Raw genomic sequence first — 6,738 nt, forward strand, 5'->3', positions numbered from 1 at the left:
CAAATCTCAACATGGTGTCTGAGAAATGCATACGTGTTCATATATATGTATATAGTTCTTCGTGTCTTCCATGATCACCTTCCTCGAGTTAGTAGGGCCAGGGAGATCAAAAGCATCGATTCCACCGGTAGCCGTCACTGCATACAGGACACCGTCCATACAGTTGCAGTCACCATACGCAGCTCCTGGCGGCAGCCATGTCCATCGAGAGTCCCCTGCTCTCGCAATTGAAAGCTGACGAACAGGATTGTGGATCAGCGCCACAATTTAGCCTCCTGCCGTCGCCGACGACGACGCGGCATCATCTGAAGAAGCACGCCCGCGTCGTCCACGATGGGCTTCACATGCTCGATGGTGCACAATCTGCTCGCCGGTGACAGGGTTGACCATGAGCAGCTCGGACCTCTCGTTGGCGGTGACCGCCAGCCGTTTGAGGAGCCGATCAGGTACCAGCTACGGATCGGCGGCTCCGGGGGGTGTAGATCCTGTTCTCTGCGTGACTGTAGAGGCAGGCAACGTTGCCAGCGTCAGAGTTAGAGGTGTAGAGGAGGCATGGCGTCTGAGGCCTGGCAACTACTACTCCTATGCCTCAGCAACGCAATGCAAAGACGGGGCTTGCCTGTCATCCTGGCGAACTTTAGATCAATTTACTCAGGAACACAATCTACAGGAGAGGGACAAAGACAAATTAACAACGTAGTCAAACAGCAACAGGCTGCAACAATGGCTACCATACCACACAGTACAATCACAGAACACAAGTTTAGCATATGGTATCGGACATACAAATCGACCACGCATGGTGTTTCAGAGGTTCAACAGAACAGCAGACTGATTACCTCTAATCTCTTATTACAGTCTTCAGACAAGCGATGTGTCGACAAGAGCAAACTCTAGGAACATCATTCAATTCAGATAGAAAGACCTCAGGAACAGCAGCTGGGTCCAGCTCGTAGAAGCCACGGAGCTCGCGCCCGTTCTCTTCCGTGAGACGGAACGAGGGTATCTGATGAGAAAACCTCAGGGTTCTCCGTCACTGGTATCTTCAGTGCTCTCTTCTGATCATCATGCTTGAACACAGGCCAACCATAGCCATCGACTTTGGTCAGAAACTCAAACATCGTTGCTGGATTTAGTGCACCTCTTTATCGCGCCTATAGCATACTCAGCATGATCGCTACTGGAAGGAGAGCAATCAGGCGACCAGTTCAGGTAGATGGCCCAAACTTCACCTACTTTCGGACGGATTTCAAACTGCCATTTTTTGCTAGTTGTTTCTTGACATTTAACGACATGGGAGAAAACGTCAGTTGTGTCATACATGGTCCTCAAGTCGAAGTTCGAACCTGAAATGTACCACAGCTGGTAGCTGCCCCCTGCTCCAGCCACTGTTCCTCCTGCTCTTCTTTTGGGCACGCCTCAAGCCAGGTCAAGTACACTCTGAATGGATCCATCTCGACTTCGCTTACCCAGCCATAGAACTTGGGGAAACTTGTCAACCGTCGCTGTATAAAGCCCATATCTGCCCACATTCAAACTTTGCACACGAGCGGAGTTCTTCAAAATTGTGGAAAGCCGATCAGGACATGTGAACGTTATGGGGGAAAGGGAGTTGTGCTGAGGAGGAACAACCATCACCAATTCAATGCACCATGGGAACGTTTCTGCAAGGATATGTTTTGTTCAGAAGAGATATCGTTATGATTTCCCATAGGCAAATGTGCTTCAGGTGATTTTTCTCCAGACCAATATGTTCAGTTCCAGGAACCATTCTACCACTCGTGCTGTCAGTTCTCAAATCAGCTGGACACACTGCCAGGAGACATGTAAGATGTTAGAGGTAACAGAAGGAAATGCTGCATTCAGGTCAGTGGGGAGAGCTGCCAGTGTCAAGTTCCAGAAATCCTCCTGGGACGCCAACTTTTTCGTTTCCAGTTGTCCTATAAAGGGGATCCTGTGCGAAAACTTGAGTAGCTCACCTGATGGTATTGTGAATGACAATTTGTCCCTAGCTGTTGCGAACAAACTGACAAAGCCCTTAATCCTGACCAATGGGATAACAGTGGCACCACCATCGGCTGACGTATTTGACAAGACTTCCACAACTTCATATTCATAGGATCTATGGTTATCAGCGTCTAAGCTCCATTCCATGCTCCAACCCTTGTAAAGAGCCCATACCTCACCCTTAATAGGGTATATTACATACGAGTTTCTTTCTTTACCTTCCGTCCATTGAACAATATGGGAAAACATGGACTTGTCTGGTGATATATCTCTTGTTTTCCTTAAGCAAAATTTTCCACAAGCAACAGGTAGTTCTTCATCTGTCCATTTCTCCTCTTTTTTATTCGCTGCATATGCTCCAGCCAAGCCAAATGTACTTTGAAGTCTGAATCATCAAGCTGCAATATTCGAGCATAGAATCTTGGCATGCCATCAAGGTTATCATAAATGGCCCAAATCTGACCAACTTCAAACCAAGTGACATCCCTGAACTTCTCAAAATCAAAGATATTTGGGACAGGCATGGAGAAGCACTTGGAATAGCAACTCTTCTCACCAACAGTATCAGTAGCTTCTGAATTGATATTGCCCTGATCACTAACAGTATCAGAATTAGCATTGCATTTCAGTGTCGCATATCCATCCCTTTGGCTGTCCACTTCTCTATTGTGATGTTCAGATGACTGATTGTTGGAATCAACAACAATATCATTAGACATTTTACCGCTGCCACAATTAGCATTCCCTTCATGTGTTGCATTTCCATCCCCTTGGATATCCACTTTTCTGGAAAGATACTCAATTGATTGATTGCCAGCACTAGCAAGACTATCATTAAACATTTTAATGTCTCCTGAATTAGCAGTGCCATCGTATGTTGTGTTACCATCCCCTTGACTGTTCATTTCTCTAGGGAGATATTCAGCTGATTCATTGCTGGAACTAGCTACATTACCATTGCATATTTCATCATTACCAGAATTAACATTGCATAGAAGCATAGAATTTCCATCCCCTTGGATGCCCACTTTGTTGTGTAGATGTTCAGTTGATAGATTGTCAGCACTAGCAACACTACCATTAAACATTTTATCATTACTGTGGTTAGTGTTGTGTTCATGTGTTGCATTTCCACCCCTTTGGCTGTCCACTTTGCTGGGGCAATGTTCAGCTGATTGACTATCAATACCAGCAATATTATCATTAAACATTTTATCATCACTGTAATTAGCATTGCCTTCATGTGTTGCATTTTCACCCCCTTGGCTGTCCACTTTGCTGAGGAGATGTTTAGCTGATTGACTGTCAGTGTCAGCAACATTGTCACTAGACATTTTATCACCACCGGAATCGGCATCGGAGAGTGAACTATACTTCTTTACCCTCTTGTTATAGGAGTCCCTGCTGTGGCTGTTGTTGGCACCATCATCTTGCTTTCTTTTACCCGATGTCTCAAGACTGTCGGACCCTGCATCATTTAGCATTGTAGATGCATCTTCTCTACTCAAGTTCTGGGTGGCAACAAAGTGTGGATCTGCAGGATCTTGCATCATCCTTCTTGTTGTACACTCAATTACAGAAGGTGCAGGAGAGTGAATTAGATTTGTTGCTAAACATTCGACCAACCCACTTCTTGTCTCTGAGCAGCTGCCTTCGTGATCACCATCAGACCTGCCATCCCACTCCATATGTTCATCCCTTTGTCTAGCATGCATCATTGGCTCATTCCCCCCTGTAGGATAAAGCTTACTGTACCGGAACTGTGGATTGTGGACACCATGTTTCTGACTTGCAAATATTTCAGATGGAACTTGAGAATTATTTGGAGCAGCAAGGAACCTTGAGGGAACAACCTCTTCTTGTAGGTTGAATGCAAAAAAGTTTTTACTGCAGTCTTCACAGCGGATCACAAGGTTCTTCTGATGGTACACAAATCGCTTCCGGCAATGCGGGCATATGGTCCAAAACACCTTTACACAATCAGATGGTGGTATGTGTTTAACCACATCACTTTTGTTTGCACAGGTCTCATCTGATGGCCATATAGTTTCCTTTGACATTTCACGGGAACCACACTGTCTTTTGATGTCATATCGTGATCGCTTCACATGATCACACAATATTGTATGAGCTTCTGAAACCAAATTGAAAGCAGCTTGAGCACTAGGAAGATTAATTTTGCCAGGGTGAAGCAAAAGGGCAAGTTTCTCATATCCCTTTCTTATGATTGTTTCATCGGCTGTAGCTTCCACTTGGAGGATACCATACCAGTCCATGTATCCATTGACCTTCACCTCTGCCGCACAATGCACTTCACAGATAGTCAGTAACTGGGATAAGTTCTCAAGCTTTGGATAGAGCCTTTGAGCTTTAAGTGCAATCCTTTTGGCACCCAAGAAGTCTTTAGCTTTCAGCTTCCTTAAAGAAATTTCTTTGGCATGTAATGCCTCTTCTTTGTTGCACTCCATCACACATCTAGCAAATTGTCCCAATAGCCTTTATCATATACTGCTACCAGCCTGACATTAGTACCCACTGGCTACCATTCTTTCAGGAACAGACTGTCTCGAAGCAGTAGTAATGCACACTGTTGGATCAATCTATGCAACACAAATAGAACTTTTAGCGCATCAAGTCCTGCATGTATACAAAGAACCAAGTATGTTAGCGCTGAGATTGAAAACCTCAGTAGCACCAGAAAAATGCAAAGTTGAGTGAAGGATACTATTAGTGTGGACATTAACCACCCAGATGAAGATTCAGGATCAACAAATAAACTTTCTTGCCACTTACTACATTTAACTTTGCTATTATAAATTTAGTATTAGTAGACTTAACAAGATTTAATAGAATAAGCAACACGATATGCTCAGTGATTCAGGTCCAGACTTCAGAGACCTTGTAAATTTGACAGGTGGACACGACTGGAGCAAGCCAGATATAACAACATGGTGACCAAATATATAAGCGCCCACAGTACAATTACTTCTATCATAAAAGGAGTTAATCCAAATCTGATTATGGTTTTAATATCCTACATGAGATGCTTTTCATTCACCCATGAGTAGGCAGTGCCGGAATCCCTGAACATAATAGGCTCCCTCACACAATAGAATTTCTTTTCTGGTGTTCTCTAAAAGTCATACATACAATGTATAATCTTTTAACTTTTAAGCAATTATTTCGAAAACAAATTTTTATATGCACCGTGCTTCCAATTCCACATGCCCCCCAAAGGAATTTTGGTCAGATGGAGCAACCACAGAGGCTAAAATGGATTGTGAAAAATGGAAAATATATCCCTGTATACAAGCAAATGGATATTTCCACGAATCCACAGCCGCAGCACCTATAACAACTCAGGTTAAAGAACCCCAAAGATGTTATCGCTCTTGGAGTGCACTGCTAGTAGCCGCAGAAATTAGCGAGGATCTTGTGGCAATTCAGTTCAGGGAATCAATCGCAAGCTTTTCAAGCACATCCACATGATATAAACCGAAAGGAGCAAATTCTACCGAGGCAACCCAGCAAACATCCCTCCCCCAATTTTCCCCAATTTTCGCTAATGTACAGAAAAGAGTTCAGCCAGTGTTGTAAGGTGCCTCGGAAATCACAAAGCGGCGCCTGCATTTGCCGTGCATTTTCTGAGCCCAAGCACCCAAAGGCTGCGCCTTTGGAGCTGATTCCACCCACAGACCCAGAGTAGCCGCGATCGGTCCAAGAACGGAAGGAGGAAGGGTACGCCGTACGCGACGCGACAGGGAAAAGGAGCCAGGCCGGGGCATCGAAGCCAGAAGCGGTACCTGAGCTCGATATGGCGCGGAGATGGAGCGAGCGGCGGAAGGTTGATGCCGGCCGCCGGCGAGATGACGGGGGCGCCGGGGAAGGCGGGCAGCAGCTGCGGCGAGGCAGCGGCCGATCGATCGATTGGGGTAATGGGGTTTTGCCGCAGTGAGGGCAGGAGCAGGGAGCGAGGTAGGCAGTAGGCACGCCGCACGCGTGTCGCGTGAGCAGTGGGCTCGGGCTGCACAGTAAATGTCATTTTTTGCCCTTGTGTTGGTTGCTTTTTGGTACGGATGATCAGCTGTCGAATTTTTTTTTTTGTTTCATAAAAAAAAGCTGTCGGATATTTTTCATCATATATTTCTAATAATCCAACCCATCAGTAACCACACACAATAGTGAGTGTTAGTCCACAGTTAAAGGGGTTTTATTCCAATTCCAAATATAAAGAGAATTTACAATTTCTTGACAATGCCATCGAGATGCATATTGCAGGAGATCAATACAGTTATTTACGATTAGAACTGAGGCTTGATCCTACGATTTATGCCATACTATATTTTTAGGGATTACGGGATTGCTGGCACCGAACGCCCGATGGGATAGGATTCCATCAGACGGTAATCTGGGCACATTTCAATGAACGGCCTAGCAGAATGGCCCATCAGAAAACGCCATCGTATGACCCCGGCTTCAGTCGCCAGCCCACTCGGGCGGGCCTACTGTTGCGCCGTTCGCAGCTGCACGCGCATGTCCGTCCCCGTCCACCTCGTCCCGCCCCGCACGCATACCCTGCCCCTATCCACCTCGCCCCGTTCCGTGCCCGCCACTCCTTTCCCCTGACCCCTCCTCTCTCCGAGGACGAGCACGCCTCGTCCGTAAGACCCCAGGCGTGTCGCGCGCCCCATCAGCCGGCCCCTAGCTCGCGCGCCCCTTCCCCTGCGTCCG

General features: G+C 46.2%; 1 pseudogene; it reads right to left on the minus strand.

The window, feature by feature from the left end:
- Positions 1-841: 841 nt before the first annotated feature.
- Positions 842-6,001, minus strand: LOC136530355 (uncharacterized; annotated as a pseudogene).
- Between the last annotated feature and the right edge of the window lie 737 nt (positions 6,002-6,738).

This window comes from Miscanthus floridulus, unplaced genomic scaffold (genome assembly GCF_019320115.1).
Source record: "Miscanthus floridulus cultivar M001 unplaced genomic scaffold, ASM1932011v1 fs_113_1_2, whole genome shotgun sequence".
In the NCBI taxonomy this organism is placed as follows: Eukaryota; Viridiplantae; Streptophyta; class Magnoliopsida; order Poales; family Poaceae; genus Miscanthus; species Miscanthus floridulus.